Genomic DNA, 16414 nt, shown 5'->3' with positions numbered 1-16414 from the left:
GGTGTCATGCGGGTGATTTTTCTGCCCGAGGCACCAAAATATTTCTGCAGGCCCTGCCAACCAGCATATAAAATTTATACTTTGATGGGAGCTGTAATGTACACCTGGCTCAGCTGCAAAGAGCATGCTGTGGCTATAGATGGCAGCAGAGAGCAAGGGATGAAGCCAGAAAAACCTCCCAAGGTCATCATCCCAGCAAAGAACTTTATGCAAAACTCTTCGGGGCTGTTCTTCACCAGCCCCTGCGATGCCGATCCACTCCCAGATTCCCAAAACAAGCTCAGCATGAAGCAAAGGCTTCAGCATCTCAGCAGAATACACCTTCCCCCCGCAGGTGGGGGAAACACCATTTCTGAATGCCCCCCAGGTCAAAAACTCCCTACTAGTTAATGCGCGCCTAATTCCGTCTGCTCCCTTCTGTGCTAGGTTTCTCCTTGCAGGGACCTTTTGACTGAAGAGAAATCTACATCAAATGTCTCTTTTGTTAAATGTCCGTCAAGATGGGGGGGGGGGAACCAGGACCCTAGCATGAAGTACTGCAATGTACGCTGATGAGATAAACCACGTGAGAACATTTGCTTCTTCCACAGAACAGAGATGCCTAGCTCTATGAAGCCCTACAAAACTAGGGATGCTGAGAACTCTGCAAGTGGATTTATTTGCCTAGGGATGCTGAGAACCTTGCAAGTGAATAGCTCTGGAAGTGAATGAATTGTTACTGACAACTGTGACCACTCACAAGCAGAACCTCAAATCTCTTTACCCCACTACTGCTCAACATGAGCAACATGGCGAACAGCTTTGCACCTGCGTGGCACCTGTGCTGGCAGTGTTTCATTTTCTTCCACCTTGAAGCCACTCTTGCACATTCACAGTAGGTGAAATGAATTCTCTCCCAGGGCCATGCATGACTAGGGTAGGATAATTAAATGACACCCATTGGGTGGGGATGACTTTTTTTGCCATCAAGTCACAGCTGATTTATGGCAACTTCATGGGGCTTTTGAGGCGAGAGGCGGACAGAGGTGGCGTGCCATTGCCTGCCTCTGTGTAGCAACCCTGGACTTCCTCGGTGGTCTCCCATCCAAGTAATAACCAGGACCAACCTTGCTTAGCTTCTGAGATCTGACAAGACTGGGCTAGCCTGGGCCATCCAGGACAGGGCGGGGGAAGACCATGACACCCAGAGGGGGAAGACTGTGACTCTCCTAAGGCTGTGTAAAACTCTGCATGTGCAAAAGGCTGCTAATCCAACAAACCAACCAGTATCATTAATAATACAGACTTTCCAGCGTGGTGTAGTGGTTAAGAGCGGTGGTTAGGAGCGGTGGACCCTAATCTGGAGTACCAGGTTTGATTCCCCACTCCTCCACATGAGCGGCGGAGGCTAGTCTGGTGAACCGGGTTGGTTTCCCCACTCTTACACATGAAGCCAGCTGGGTGACCTTGGGCTAGTCACAGTTCTCCTAGAGCTCTCTCAGGCCCACCTACCTCACAGGGTGTCTGTTGCAGGGAGGGGAAGGGAAGGTGATTGTAAACCGGTTTGATTCTTCCTTAAGTGGTAGAGAAAGTCGGCATATAAAAACCAACTCTTTTTCTTCTTCTTGCATTAACCCCATCGTGATCAGGATGGCCCAGGCTAGCCTGATCTCATCAGATGTTGGAAGCTAAGCAGGATCGGCCCTGGTTAATATTTGGATGGGAGACCACCAAGGAAGTCCAGAGTTGGGATGCAGAGGCAGGCAATGGCAAATCACTTCTGAATGTCTCTTACTTTTAAAACCCTACAGGGTCATCAAGGGCTGCGACTTGATGGAACTTTCCTCCACCACTATCAGATTAATACCACTGGTGAGCCTTTAAAAAACAAACAAACAATGTTTAATTGACTAAATGGTTTACTCACTATCTAAGCAACTGGCCGCGGAGCAGTAGAATGCAATGACAGGTGTATGGCTGTGTGGAAACGAGCATGAGTGAAATGCTGCTGAGCGCACCGTCTACACTGTTAGAAAACACAGACAGTAACTGGCCAAACAGGCTCTGGCTGCTCATGAAGAGCTGAACTGCCCGACAAAAAGATCTCTCTGCTTGCAATTAGCTGCGGCAGCAGGCACTTGAGTGTTGCTACAGGGAACCAATTTCCACAAAATCCCACTAAAGACAGAAAGAAAGCCCTTTAATCTGGCATCAAGACCCACGCTGGCTATAAACGCTGCTTTGTTTCATTAAAAAAAAAAAAAACAGAAAAGGACTGCAAGGTGCAAGGGCTGAATTCTGTATCTAGGCAAAGTATTTGGTGCTTGAAGACTCCTTAAAAAAACAAGTGTCTAGCCCTCATGGCTGTAGATCTGGGGCTGGGTAGGTGTTTTATAGAACACAGCGAGCCACCTCCTCTGCCACCAGGGTAACAAAAGCAGACCAAACCATTCAAATACAGGCTGCTTTGCTTATCATGGGATCACATGAGGCAACTTTCCTTAGAGCACAACGAGCCAATCTTGGTATCTGCAGCCCCAACATACATGTGAAGCACCCGGAGTCAATATCCTTGTAGAGAGAGTCTGTACAGGGCTGCAGACATTTCCCCCATCACATACAAGAAAAATAAAACAAAACCCATACACAGTGGCTTTGGCATCAAAATTTGGCATCCTGGAAATCACAGCTTCCATATCCCCCCCCCCCCTTTTCAGGTTTCTAGCCCTTATGGTTGCAGATCCAGGCTTGCAAAGTCTAGAGGTTCCTCCAAAATCAGAAGGCGGCGAAGGAGAATTTGCAATGGTCACAGAACAGGACTTCAAGTGTGCAATGGAGCGGCTTTCCCCTCCCCTAACGCAGCAAAAGCAGAGAGAAAAATAATGCAAGCTAAGGAAGCGCATGCATATTCACGTAATTAAACCCTTGTTTATTAAGAAGTCTATAAGATTTGCTTTTGCCTTCCTTGCTTGCAAGGATTCAGTGCTCAGCGGGGAGGAAGCAAAGATTGCACCAGCGTATCTGGAGGAAAGAAGAAATTAAACCCAATTTGGGGCAAACAAATCGCATTATATTGTCGCATGAGACCCAGTTATGCCTGACCCCCCCCTTCTCTCATAACACTACAGCCTGGGGGGGGGGTGTCACTCAGTGAAACTGATTGGCGGTCAATTCAGGACAGATCCAAATTGCTGCCAGCAGAGAAAAGTGCATGGACTCCCCTGCCCTCCCCATTCTGCTTTGGAGGCTCTAGGGCAGGGGTATCAAACATAAGGCCCGGGGGCCAAATGGGGCCCCTTGAGAGCTCTTATCTGGCTTGCGAGCCAGCCGGGGCAGCCACACACACCCCAGAGGTGTCAATTATCAACGACTGTTAAATAAAAGAAAATACTGTACGAGTGTTATTGTTTTAAGCATGTTTGTGTTTTAAGTAAAAAATAAAGTTTAAAAAAATATCATTAATTGGCTTTGCCTGTGTCTTCTATAAGGTTTGCATTTCCAGTACCTGGCATTAAATTTTATGGTACACACCGACCAAGTGATATTTATGTCATATCCGGCTCTCGTCACAAATGAGTTCGACACTCCTGCTCTAGGGAACTCGGAGGGGGGAAATCAGCAAAAATTGTGCCCCCCCCCCAGCATATGTGCAGCTACGGCACTTACAGATCCATCCTCCGTTCCAATTCACAGCTGCAAGATGTGACTTGGCCACTTAACTGAGTTGATTTTTTTTCGACAGACCCGCAGTCCATCAGTGCATGTTCACCACGAGAGCAAAATGGAACCTCCCCGGTCAGAGGCAGTTTACCTCTAGATATTAGATGCTGGTGACAAATAACCGGGGGGTGGGGAGAGACTGTTGCCTGCTTGTTCATGTTCCTCAGACTGCTGCCGGACAGGAGGCTAGACACAGTTCGGAGCCTTGATGCACTCCAGCCCGTTCTCCTTATGCTCCTAATGCTTCCTGATCTTCACTCAGGAGTGGAAACACTACATTTGAGTTTAGTTAGCATTCACTATGGTAAAAATCTGTTGCAAATCTGGCAACTGCACCTAATTATTTTACTATTTTTATTAAAACATTTTAATCTCCCCATTTCTTTTTATTTTTTAAAATATTTTTATTAAGAAAATTTAAAAAAGAAAAAGAAAAACACACATTACATGCACAATCATTCACTTGCAAACAGTCTAGTAGTCAGTCTTCCAGGGAGTTCGTTTTGAGTTAATCTTCATATCATGCTGATATATCTGTTTAAATAATTATCTTTGAAATCTATATCAATATTTCCACTGCTCTCAGACTATCTATCAATACAATCCTTAATGCAATTCATACCACCCATTCTATGCATTACTTTTATTCTTGATCTGCTACGCTAAACTTGACTGTTATCTCCCCCTTTCCTTGTGGTTCAAGGCAGCTTATAATAATAGCTAAAAGCATTTGCAGTTAAAACTGAAATCAAATCCCAAATCCCAACCCCTTCTCCTCCCTTAAAAGATGCCTGCTCTTCAAACCCCCTCAAAAGCCCTGGTAAACAAGCAGGCCTTGCTGTGCCTTCCTGAAGATCTCCTGGGAGGGTGTCCCCTTCACCTCTTCAGGCAGAAGAGGAAGAAGAGTTGGTTTTTATATTCCGATTTTCTCTACCTTTGAGTCTCAAACCAGCTTACAATCATCTTCCCTTCCTCTCCCCACAACAGACACCCTGTGAGGTAGGTGGGGCTGAGAGAGGAGAGAACTGTGACTGGCCCAAGGTCACCCAGCTGACTTCACGTGGAGGAGTGGGGAATCAAACCCGGTTCTCCAGGTTAGAGTCCACCACTCATGTGGAGGAGTGGGGAAACAAATCTGGTTCACCAGATTAGAGTCCACCACCCTCTAACCACTACACCACACTGGCTCTTTAACCACTACATCATGCTGGAGCCCATTCCACAGAGCCGGAGCCACCACGGAAAAGGCCCAGGCTCTGGTCTATACCAGATGGGCCACCCTAAGTTGTAGGATAGCCAACAGATGGTTCTCTCCATGCCTTCCTCTGGGACTTTGCAGGCCCAGGGAATCCCAATCTTTCCCACCCCCTTACCTAAGGGACCAAGCGCCAACCCCAGTCACAGCTGGCCTTCTGTCCCAGAGAGCAGCGAGGGAGAAATGATGACGGCAAACGAGCAAAAAGGGAGTGAGAAGACAATATTCCGAGGGCTTTGCAGAAATGATCGGAGTTGAGCCAGAATTTTAAATATTTAATCGTTAAAAAGAGAGTGGGGGGAGAGAGAGGCTTTGTGGCTGTTCTCCAGGGATCGGCGCAAGAGCGCACTCGCACAATGGGCTAGGTGTTGCGCGTTCCATTATTGCGCTAATGACAGGGACAGCCTGAGACTCTGCCAGAAAGGCTGTGGAAGGGGAATGCGCAGGAGGTGGCTCGCACATGGGGAGGCTGGGCTCCAGGCTGGCTCTCCAGCCAAGCCACCTGAACGGCTCCTTGGGGCCGCACTGCAAGGAGGTTGCTGACGGGCCGCAGGAGAGGAGGAGCGCGGGAGGAGACAGGCACCCCCCCCCTACTGAGCTTGCGCACTTGTCCCAGGCCAAGTCAAACCACTGCAACCGGTTCCAGGTGTTGATGGGCCCTGGGCAGAGTGCTCAAGGCCGCCTTCTCCCCTCCTCTGCCCACCACCAGGATCCCCATTGACACCTCCCTGTGCATCCTTCCCCTGCCTGCTCATGACCCCACGCTCCACAGCATTATATAGGGTTGCCAGGTCTCTTGCCAGGAGGTTTTTGGGGTGGAGCCTGAGGAGGGCGGGGTTTGGGGAGGGACCTTCAATGCCATAGAGTCCAATTGCCAAAGCGGCTATTTTCTCCAGGTGAACTGATCTCTATTGGCTGGAGATCAGCTGTAATAGCAGGAGGAGCTATTACCTGGAGGTTACAATACAAAATAGGCACCTCCGTGCCAATACCTTAGAAAATCTGCAACGGAGTCTCCAGTACAAAAGTAGCAAAAAATTCTTATTGGTGCTTACACATCCACAATTCAAGAGTGAAAGATACGTATAAAAACAATCAAAGTTATATACAGTATGTTCAATCTAAGTAAGGTGCAGTCTCAGTGCACCAATTACCATATTCTTTCAAGTAAATGTTGTATTTTCTTCAAAAAGGCCAATAGTAGGGGATAGTACCTGGAGACTCCGTTGCAGATTTTCTAACCATTACCTGGAGGTTGGCAACCCTAAGCATTAATGCCTCTTGATTAGGACCAACCAAATAGTTCCAAAATAGTCAGTGAGTATTCAAGCTCCCGGAACTGTGATACGATCATCAGGCTAAATGTACAGAGCCAGAGAGAAAGAGGGAGCAGAGAATGTTTCAGGGCACGAGGAAAAACTCCCAAGTCTGCAGTTTGTAGCAGTTTAAAAAGGGAAGTCCAGAAGGTATTGCAGACTTAATTAGACTGTACGGTTCCACGTAGGTTTCAAGATGCCTCAGAGGCTAGAGGGACAGCCAAGCCAAATAAAGATGACAAACAGCCCAGCGCATCTGCCTCCCTCCAGGAAAGGCAAGGCAGCATATACAGTTCTCCGTTCCTGCATTTTATCCTCAAAACAGCCCTGCCAGGTAGGCTGGGCTTTGAGAGAATGACCTAGGCCAAGGTCTCCCAGCAAGCTTCTATGGCCGAGTGGGAGATTTGCACCTAGATCGCCTTGTCTGCCATGCTGACCGTGACACCCCAGTGGCGACCACCCAATGGTTATTCTCCCTTTGGAAATCTGAAAAATACAGGTGTTTTCGTGGAAGGGTATAGAACTGGGGTGGGGGGAATACTGACAGCCCCTCGTTTATTCCAGCAGAGAACCATTATTCTGGTGCCAGTGTAGGGAAAGAAGAGAAGAGGGCCAGAAATTCTCGCGGACTGTTCCACTTCAAGCTGCAGGGGGAACCAGTGGATTAATCTCTGCCCAAGTCACTGAACATAAAAAGCTAGCCTGTCAGGGAGCAGAGCTGAGCTAGCTTTCGCATGCTTTCATTTTTCTATGTGGAGGGGTATTCGGGGGAAATGACTGACAGTGCAGTCCTAAGCAGTTATGCCCGTCTAAGTCCACTGGAGTCACTGGGTTAAGAAGGGTGAAATTGCTTACGCTGTCTCTACTAAACATGCATCACTGTCCTTCCTCCCCACCCGCTTCCATATTATTCAGGATGGAATGAGATGACCCTGCCTGAAAAGCTTTACCGTAAGATTCTGCAAACAGACTAAACTGGGGAAGGGCTGTGGCTCAGTGGTAGAGCATCTGCTTGGCACACAGAAAGTCCCAGGTTCAATCCCCAGCATCTCCAGTTAAAGGGATCTAGGCAAGTAGATGATGTGAAAGACCTCTCTGCCTGAGACCCTGGAGAGCCGCTGCCGGTCTGAGTAGACAAGGCTGACTTTGATGGACCAAGGGTCTGATTCAGTATAGAATCATAGAATAGAATCATAGAATCATAGAGTTGGAAGGTACCACCAGGGTCATCTAGTCCAACCCCCTGAACAATGCAGGAAATTCACAACTACCTCCCCCCCACGCCCCCCAGTGACCCCTACTCCATGGCCAGAAGATGGCCAAGATGCCCTCCCTCTCATCATCTGCCTAAGGTCATAGAATCAGCATTGCTGACAGATGGCCATCTAGCCTCTTCTTAAAAACCTCCAAGGAAGGAGAGCTCACCACCTCCCGAGGAAGACTGTTCCACTGAGGAACTGCTCTAACTGTTAGAAAATTCTTCCTAATGTCTAGATGGAAAGCTTCATGTGTTCAGTGCTTTTCATTTAAACAAGAATGCTTTTTTTAATAAAAAGAACGAGCAAAGCAAACCCTTTTGCCTATTGGGGAACAGCATTGTGTTGGGTTGGAAAGACAGAACACAAGCCACAAAAGGATTTGAAACTGCATCGCACCGAGACCCAGGTGCGGGTGTCAGAAACGCGAAACCTGCTGGATCTCGATACCGCTGATGGAGGCGGTTTCTAAAATGGAACGAATGAAAAGAGAGAAAGGGGTGATTACGCCCCAGTGCTAAGCCTGGCAGTGCGATCTGTTCCATGGCCAGCCCCGATCCCAGGGGCCTTATTCCAAAGCTTGTCTACGTCAGCTTCTCAAGACGAAGGAACTCAGTATCCGAAAAAGATAACAAGGATTACTTGTCAAGAGAAAAACAGGGCAGACAGCTGTACCTGTCTGAACTTTTCTGAGAGTCAGGGTGGTGCAGTGGTTGAGTGCTGGACTAGGATCTGGGAGACCCAGGTTCAAATCCTCGCTCTGCCATGAAAGCTCGCTGGGTGACCTTGGGCCAGTCACAGATATGAAGCCTACCAAACTTCACGGGGCTGTTGTGAGGATAAAATGGAGGGCAGGAGAACCATACAAGTTTGCTTTGGGAGCCCATCGTGGAGAAAGGGAAGGGTATAAACGGAGCCAATGAGCTGACTTCAATGGACTTAGGAGAGTGTAACTCCGCTTAGGATTGCACTGTGAGTAGAGACTCACTGGACCAAAGATTGGACTCTATTTAGTTCAGATCTACGTCAGCGCTCAGCACCCTCCGCTTCGCTTCCCGGCTCCCTTGTGCACAGTCCCGCCAAAGTCCGCAAGCATGCCAAAGACCCGTCTCTGAATGAGGATGCAAACAACAGCCCTTCATTGGCGGGCAGTAATTAAATAAGCAAATAAATTTTATTTGTGGCTAATATGCCAGATAAAACAGGTAAAACAGAAACCGACCATACAAAGTATATGTTTACAGCCAAGGCCAACCAAATTAGGAATCACCCAATCTTACATTTCCACAGATCAAGGGAGTACATTAAGGCGACGTAGCTTCATTTGCTACTGCATGGTATTTTGCAACTTGGGCGGTAATTGGTGAGCTCTCTCCCAGCAGAAACCTTTTGGTTCATTCACCCTCACCAGCACCCATTTCCCTAATCAAAGGGTCAATAATATTGGAGCGGGCTGACTTATAGAGGGTACATCTAAAATTGGCAGGCAGTATGAAGCCTCTTGATTGGTTGTGTGTGTGTTAAGTGCCGTCAAGTAGCTTCCGACTCATGGCGACCCTATGAATCAATGTCCTCCAGAATGTCCTTTCTTTGACAGCCTTGCTCAGATCTTGCAAATTGAGAGCCGTGGCTTCCTTTATTGAGTCAATCCATCTCTTGTTGGGTCTTCCTCTTTTCCTGCTGCCCTCAACTTTTCCTAGCATGATTGTCTTTTCTAGTGACTCTTGCCTTCTCATAATGTGACCAAAATACCATAGCCTCAGTTTAGTCATTTTAGCTTCTAGGGTCAGTTCAGGCTTGATTTGATCTATAACCCACTGATTCGTTTTTTGGCAGTCCACGGTATCCATAACACTCTCCTCCAACACCACATTTCAAAGGAGTCTACTTTCTTCCTGTCAGCTTTCTTCAATGTCCAGCTTTCACACCCCTACATAGTAATAGGGAATATCATGGCATGAATTAACTTAATCTTGGTGGCCAGTGACACATCCTTATACTTCCAAATCTTTTCTAGCTCCTTCACGGCTGCCGTTCCCAGTCTTGATCCTCTTCTGATTTCTTGGCTGCAGTCTCCCTTTTGTTTGATGATGGAGCCAAGGAATAGAAAGTCTTCAACAATTTCAATTTCCTCATTGATTGGTCGGGTCAGGTAGAAATATCAGAAGCCAAACCTTGCCAGGTCCGCAAAACGGAGGCTAGAAACAGCAGGGACACACACACACACAACCCAGGAGAAAACAAACTCTGCACCTGGATTTGAGAAAGGCTGCCTACTGCCCTAGTTTGTGGCTTTCCGTATCATTTGCACAACAGATCGCCACCGTTTTCTATGCTGTTGCGGGGGGGGGGGATAACATTCTGGGCTCACTGAGAAACACGGCCAGTTTCTGACATCACAACCGTGAATCTGATATGCTGGTAATTAAAGGTGCGGGAAGACAAACAGAATTCTGCCTGAGAAGGGATGCATCTCCCCCCAAGTTGTACAGCCAATTCTCTCACTGATTTGGAAGAAAAAGGTTTTTCTAAGCAGCTATAACTTCCAAAACGAGCTTATTAAAAGAAAGTTAAACTAAGCCACTGCAAATCGTTTTCTTTCTTTCTTTCTTTTTTGTACCCAGGTGTCTTTAAAACAGGGGGGGGGGAGAGAGGCTTTGGCACAATTAGCGAAGGAAAGAATAAAAAGGAGGGGTGAAACAAAGATTTCTGAAGACAAAGGAAATAGAGATGTGTGCAAAAAATATTTTTCCCCCTGATCCAGCAATTCTAAATATGGAACATGGAAAGGCCGGACCTCAAGAGCTTGCATAACGGCATACAAAAAGACCATCCATCTCCCAGGGCAGCTTGCTGGCCCCAAGACCCACAGTGAGGGTACATGTGTGTACGTGACAATTTGGTAATACTCAATTCCTCAAGAAAGGAAAAGGAGGGGGAGAAAGAGACTTTCAAGCTCGCACAGGTCAATAAAATTGGTTACCATCTACAGAATCACACAGGTCAATGCAGAGTCAGGAGACAAAACGCAGGGAAGAGGGGAGGGAGAAGACTCCTCTGGATAGCATCCAATTGTTCTCTGCTGTTTTAGAAGGCTTTGGGGACAGTAAACTAAAGACGAAAATTGTATTTATTTATTCCCAAAGGTCTCGAGCTGGGATCTTTCCCAGCCTTGCTACCCCGGATGTTGGAAACAGGACCTGGGATTTTCTGCGCACAAAAGAACGCACTTTGCCACCATGCTACTTGGCCTCTCCCAAAAAGGAAACTGAGTCCATTGAGTAATTCTATCTGCTCTCATCCTGTACCATCACTCGAACTGGTCGAGGAGAAATTCAGCCTGAGTACCAGGAGAAAGAGACTGAAAAGAGCAGCCATGAAGGAGATAGAAAATATTCTGAAGTGTAAGGATGTGTCACTGGCCACCAAGATCAAGTTAATTCATGCCATCGTATTCCCTATTGTTATGTATGGGTGTGAAAGTTGGACATTGAAGAAAGCTGATAGGAAGAAAGTAGATTCCTTTGAAATTTGGGGTTGGAGGAGAGTGTTACGGATACCATGGACTGCCAAAAAAAAATCGGTGGGTTATAGATCAAATCAAGCCTGAACTAACCCTAGAAGCTAAAATGACTAAACTGAGGCTATCGTATTTTGGTCACATTATGAGAAGACAAGAGTCACTGGAAAAGACAATCATGCTAGGAAAAGTTGAGGGCAGAAGGAAAAGAGGAAGACGCAACAAGAGATGGATTGACTCAATAAAGGAAGCCACAGCCTTCAATTTGCAAGATCTGAGCAAGGCTGTCAAAGACAGGACATTTTGGAGGACATTGATTCATAGGGTCGCCATGAGTTGGAAACGACTTGACGGCACTTAACACAGAGACACCACAACGCTGAATCTACTGGGTACCACAACGCTGTTCTACTGAGTATTCTGCTACACCATCCACAGGAGAGCAATCACGGTAAATGCACAGCTACTGCCCCAAAGCTGACCTAGTTCATCTTTCCTTTTGGTGAAGCTTGGCAGAACTTAGCTTGCGTTGGGATGTCGCAAATTCAAGTGTTACTAGGTGGTATGGAGGGGGAACTGGAAGTGTAGCTGCCATTTTCAGTGGCAGGTATGCAGTTGCCTACTCATCTCATTTGGCCCTTAGTCTTTGGCCCTTCACCGATCATTCCCGACCTATGAGATAATTGAACAGCTGCCTCAGTAAGGTCTCATGGAAGGGTGGAATATTCATTTTTGGAATAAATGAATAAATAATAAACAAAACTGCCTACTGCTGCTGCATCTTTATCCCTTCCTTTTGTGAAGGAGCTCAGAGCAACGTACACAGTTCTCTGTTCCTCCTCCATTTTGGCCTCACAGCAACCCTGCGAGGAGACTTAGGCTGAGGGAGAGGGGCTGCCCCAAGGTCACCCGTGAATTTCAAGGGTGGGTGGGGATTTGAACCCAGATCTCCTGGGTGCTAGTCCAATACCCACATTACTACACCCCCAATTTATTCAGATGATATTACAGCTATTTATTTACAGAGGACAGAACCCTGCCCAAGGAGCTTACAATTGGGACTTAGGCAGGGCTAGAGAAGGAAACCATGGAGATGGAAAGCAGGAAGGAGGAGGGGGTGAAGAAGCGCAATTTCAAAGGCTGCATAGAAGAGGGGTGGGATCTGGGCTGGAGTTCGAAGGCAGGAGGTATGCAGGTGTTTGGGCTAGGAGTACCAGGGAAGTGGGTAGAATCGTTTAAGAGAAGGCATGTTACAAAGCATTTCATTTTTTAAGGAATCTCCAACCCCCCTCAGGACACGTTTCAACTTCTTTTAAAGCATCTGCAGTTCTGCTGGGAAGCCCTGAGTTGCTTTCTACTCTCGCCATGCTTAGCTGGTCGACAGGCAGCTGACTTCTGTCCAGATGGTCCAGGTAGACTTGAGGCCCAGCAAAGAGCTTGGCTGGAACCTAGACCTTTTACAATGGGCCATTTTAGACTGGCTGCGGAGCCGCAAAGGGCCAGAAGGCCCGCTCCACCTCTGTCTTTGCAGGGTACCTGGGCGGAAACAACAGCTCATGAAGTCAATCCACCACGGATCCGAGCACAACCCTTTGCCAAGTTTGCCAGCGAGACAGAGCTTCAAAACTGCTTCCCCAACAAAAGAGGCCCGTCAAGATGGATCAATCAGCTTGCTAAAGATAGAGCAAGAAGGGGAAGGGAGCTGGGGTTGCAGCCACCCCCTCCACAGAGACCTCCCCGCCCCCACGACTGTCATTGAGTTTCTCCTCTTTTGATGCTGACTTGAAGGATTACAGTCGAATCAGCTGTAACAAGAGTCTTTGGGCCTGAAACTAATCCCCAAAAACTAAAGCAGAGCGTGAAAACCCCCTGAGTGGGGGCTGCTTCACTTTCCTCAGCTCATCTGCACAGCCTCCTGTGTCATCTCAGTGCCAAGCAAAGGTAGCCATCTCAACTATCAGCCCATCAGTAGAAAAGAGCAAGAGTCCCGTAGCAACTTAAAGACTAACAACATTTCTGGCAGGGTACGAGCTTTCGTGAGCCACAGCTCACTTCTTCAGCATCTGTGGCTCACGAAAGCTGTGAGCTGTGGCTCACAAAAGCTCATACCCTGCCAGAAATGTTGTTAGCCCTTAAGGTGCTACTGAACTCTTGCTCTTTTCTACTCGTAGTGACAGACTTACACGGCTACCCATCGCGATCCATCAGCCCATCAGTTACCGGGCTCAATTCAAGATCTTGACTAGGACATACAAAGCCCTTCATGGCCGTAACTGCAGAACCGCCTCTCTCACTACGCTCAGCCACAACAGCTTTGCACACATCTGAGCCGGGCCTTCTGCAGATGTCACCCTGCAAATGGACAAAACCAACAACCGCCCATACACGTGCTTTCTCCATTGTGGTTCCCACTTTGTGGAACAGCCTGCCCACGGAGGTGAGAAAGGCTCCCTCTCTCCACAAACTATAAAAAACTGAATTATTTAGGAAAACAGAGTTGCACTTACCTGTAACTGCTGTTCATTGAGGTCTTCGGTGCAGAAACACATGTGGGCCTGCGCGCAGTTTGTATTAGCCTCAGACCTCTAACTGGGGATGCCCCTCCCCTTAGCAGCATCCGGCTTCCCGCTGAACCACCACGTGCTCCTGGGAGGGGCATCCCCTCCCTCCTCAGTTCCTCGCCCGCCGCCGACCCATAGCATAGAACTGCATCTTGTATAACACCATGGTCATAGCCATTTCTCAATCCTGGTAAGGGGATTAGACTCATACAGTCCAACATATCATAACCCCTTCTCTTTCCCTTTCTTTCTTTTTGTTTTGTTTTTTTAGGTCGACAGAAGGGTCGGAGGGAGGGATGTGTGTCTGCACCGAAGACCTCAATGAACAGCAGTTACAGGTAGGTGCAACTCTGTTTTCATCTTCAGTCTTCGGTGCAGCCCCACATGTGGGATTTTAGCAAGCTTACCATGGACATAGGTGGGTGTCAATCTAGGAGAATAACGTCTGGAGGACCGCCTTTCCCACTGCAGCATCACGTCTTGCATGCAGATCCAGGGCGTAGTGTCTGACGAAGGTATCTTCGCTGGCCCATGTCGCCGCCTTGCAGATCTCCTGGATGGGAACCTGTCTGTGAAGAGCAGCAGAAGAGCCCTGGGCCCTGGTGGAATGGGCACGAACCTCCAGTGGACACATCTTTTTAGCCTCCTTATAGGACACTCTTACTGCTGAGACCACCCATCTAGCTATGGACCGGGGGGGAAGCTGGCAGGCCCTTCTTGGGGCCTTGGAAACAAATAAAGAGTGCTTTTGACCTTCTAAAATGTTTGGTCCTGTCAATGTAATACAAGAGTGCCCTTTTCACATCTAGCGTGTGAAGGGTCTTCTCGGCTGCAGTTGTGGAGTGTTGGAAGGCAGTGGCTTGCCCTGAAGATTGACCTGTTTGAATCTGCAGAATTCAATCCAGTCTTGCAGTAGGGCTGGAGAGATGGATGGTTGAGTAGCAGGTGTTAGATAAGGTTGAACAGTCTGTCCCGGGGGGGTCCCCCTCCCCCCTCCCGGGCCGAACCGCCGCCCCCGCACAGCAAGGCTTCCCAGTCCTTATATGGACTTCCGGGGGGAGGGCTAGGGGCGGAGCTTGGGAGAGGCTTCTCTGGCCTGGAGGCTATATAAGGCCAGAGAAGTCTGACTGCTGGGGAGGATACAGGCTAGAGTCTGACCGCAAGGTGTGTCCTGCGGCACTCTGGCGACGCCTGAGGGAGAGTCGAGCTCCGACTCCCCCTCGGACTGGTCTGAGGCAGAAGAGATTGTCTCAGCCCCAACCTCCTCCAGGCCAGAGACCCTCCCGGCATCCAGGCCCACGGCCCCTCATGACACAGTCCTCTTCAGATCCGTGGGGTTCGGATCCGAGAGAAGGAGAGGCTCCTCCAGAGGATCCAGCTCTACGTCAGAAAAGCCCTGGAGTGGGGATCCCGAGTGGAAGGACGGGGTCCTCGGTACCAGGGTTGGATCCGGGGCTCCTGGAGGTTGGGGCCGAGTGAACTGATCGCACGTCTCTTGGCGTCCCGGGATCAGCAGAAGGGGAAGGAGCCATCAGCGCCTTCTTCCATAGCTCCGCGTTAACGCGGTTAGCCTGGGCGTTGCGAGCGCGGGTAGAGAATTTCTGGCATATTTTGCACGTGGAGACATTATGTCCCTCACCCAGGCAAAGTAAGCATACGTCATGCCGGTCCGTGTGTGGGATCTTTGTGGCGCACCTAGGACATAACTTGAACGGCATCTTGGGAGCCATGCCAGCCCTCGGCACGCGGCTGGGGGGATCAAGGCAGTGGGCAGTGTTCTTCAAATCAGAACGAAATATGGAAGGGTCTGGTCAGGGAAACCCAAGCGGCAGACCGCAAAGCTCACTCACGAAATCGAAAGTAACTCTGAAGAAGTAAAATGCTGAGGTCTAGAAAAAGCCCCTTGCTCGGCGGCAGCAAAGAAGGAACCGAGGAGGGAGGGGATGCCCCGCCCAGGAGCACGCGGTGGTTCGGTGGGAAGCCAGACACTGCTAAGGGGAGGGGCATCTCCGGTTAGAGGTCTGAGGCTAATAAAGGTTTCCGGCAGCAGGCCTGTGCGCAGGCGCAGTCCCACATGTGGGGCTGCACCGAAGACTGAAGATGAAGGATTTTTTACACCAGTAATAAGAGCCCCGTAGCATAGAGTGGTAACCTGCAGTACTTGCCTCCACAATGACTTGCCTCCAGTTTTTTCTCCTTTCTTTCCTGCATACGCTATAGCATTATAATGGTAAGTGGCCATAGATCCTTATAGCACTACAGCAATCATGGATTATTTTTAAAAGGCCTTCAAGAAGCCCTCTAGTGGCACAACAGGCAAAAATGCCAGGAAACTGGTGCTGATATGGGCCCGTTGCAGGACTGGAAAATGCACACCTTCCCATCCAGATGGCATGCCGGCATGCCTGGATTGTGCTCTTTTCAAAAATATCACATTAAAGCAGTTTTGAGAAGAGTGTTTTGAGAATGGGGAAAAACCTAGAAAGAGGCAGATTAGAGCACAACGTCATGTAGGATTTCCAGCCCTTGCCTGGGAACCCCCAGGAGACTGGCGGGAATCTCAGAGGAGTCTATGCAAAGTAAGCAAGATGGTTTGAATCTAATATGGCAAGAGGCTTAAATGTCCTATGAAATAATTGAATACTTTGCACAGACTCTTCTGAGATCGAATGACTGAGATCGAATGCCTTTGGCAGAAACGGACTCCTAATTTGTATCCAGAACGACCGTCTCCTTCTTTGGTCTCTTTTGGAACTTTTTGATCCATTTTGATCCTTTTTGACCCAGCATCCACACTTACCTGACTA

At 48.5% G+C, this 16414-nt stretch overlaps 1 protein-coding gene across 3 annotated transcripts in view; it reads right to left on the bottom strand.

Annotated features, from left to right (window-relative positions):
• The window catches only part of KCNQ4 (potassium voltage-gated channel subfamily Q member 4), a 125703-nt gene that overhangs the window by 45284 nt on the left and 64005 nt on the right, over positions 1 to 16414 (bottom strand). The window lies entirely within an intron of this gene.

The sequence above is a fragment of the Euleptes europaea genome, chromosome 3 (assembly GCF_029931775.1).
Source record: "Euleptes europaea isolate rEulEur1 chromosome 3, rEulEur1.hap1, whole genome shotgun sequence".
Lineage (NCBI taxonomy): Eukaryota > Metazoa > Chordata > Lepidosauria > Squamata > Sphaerodactylidae > Euleptes > Euleptes europaea.
The sequence above is the reverse complement of the archived record's forward strand: the minus strand, read 5'-3'. Positions and strand labels throughout refer to the sequence as shown.